This window comes from Trichechus manatus, unplaced genomic scaffold, assembly GCF_000243295.1.
Source record: "Trichechus manatus latirostris isolate Lorelei unplaced genomic scaffold, TriManLat1.0 scaffold00246, whole genome shotgun sequence".
Taxonomy (NCBI): Eukaryota; Metazoa; Chordata; class Mammalia; order Sirenia; family Trichechidae; genus Trichechus; species Trichechus manatus.
Window position 1 is genome coordinate 2,939,715 of NW_004444182.1, and position 1,462 is coordinate 2,941,176.

Genomic DNA, 1,462 nt, shown 5'->3' on the forward strand with positions numbered 1-1,462 from the left:
ATTTTCAATTCTTTTTTAGTTTATTTTCACTTCTTTTTGGCCCAATCTAATTTCTTTCAGATTCTAAAGCAGTCCAGTTTACATGGCTGATGTTGGAAACTAGTAAGACAAACAACTGAAGTTAACAAAAAATAACATAAATTTACTTACAAATATACTGTTGTGAATCAAAGCAGAAGAATCGACAGAATAATGCAGAGCACCACGCTCTGTCAATGAATGTTACATAATAAAGTAAATGCTCATTTTATTAGTTCTTTCATATAATAACGAACAGAAATGATTTTTAAATTGGAGATTATGTCATCTGTCAATTCAGGTTATCGTTTTATCATTCGTACAGTAAATATTCAAAATCATCACCACCTTTTGATGATAAATATCATAATACATATTATACAGATGATAAAACAAATATAATTACTTTTCTCTCTCGTTAGCGTCTTCTATTCTTCATGGTACCTGCTTAGCAGGCTTGTTAGAGCACAGCTATGTGGAAGAACTTCGTCTAGTCTCAAAAATAAGGGTATATAAGAGGAGAAAATTATGTATAAAAATACACTTGAAGCTCTTTCTGGCAGCAGAAAGGACCCATGGGAAACACCATCACCCAACACGTGAACACTGAAACACACAAAAATCCAATGCAGTTTTGTGGAGCAACCTGAGGGCTGGATAGCAACATGGCTGCAGAAACTGAACAGCAGGTCACCCCTTTCCCATAAGAAAAGTTTAAACTTCTTTAAGACTTTTTGCCTTAACCACTTTTAACGTCACAGTAAAATACTCTTGGAAAACATATCATTCATCTTTACATGTGTGAATGTATTTGGGATTTTCCATTAAGAATAATATACTATTCTTGCCTTGCCTGAATTCACACCGGAGTAATTCTTTACAGGACTACACTTCATTTACTTTTTAAGTGTGTAACTCTGGAAAAGATTTGAATATAATGAAAATGTTATTAAACGCACCTTTGTTGAGCAGCATAATAAGCCTCACTTTAATAACCAAAGTGTAATCCAGTCATTTGTCTTCATGGAGAACACTGCACGCCTGTTATCCAAAGTAAAGAGCTCTGAGTGTGCCATTTCTCCTATGTTAATGTCTAACCAAAGCCAGGAAGGAATTATAAGTTATGACACATACACTGTTTGTTAAAACCAAACTCACGGCACTGTACTTATGCCTTGAGTGCAAAAATTCAAATGGATAGAAACATAAGAGAGTCTTTATTATACAACTTGACTTGTAGGAATAGCACAAAGGGCATGTAAAAAAATGGGGGAAATTCTGAGACATCTAGGGGAATTATAAAGAAAAATACCTAAAATTACAGTGTGAGGAAAATGTTCTGTGTTATTCAACACTTGGTAATACCCTGATTGAAGGGTTGTACTCCTTCAGGCCTCCTCAGTTACAAAATAATAATTACTTTTATTTTGCTTTTGTTTAAATC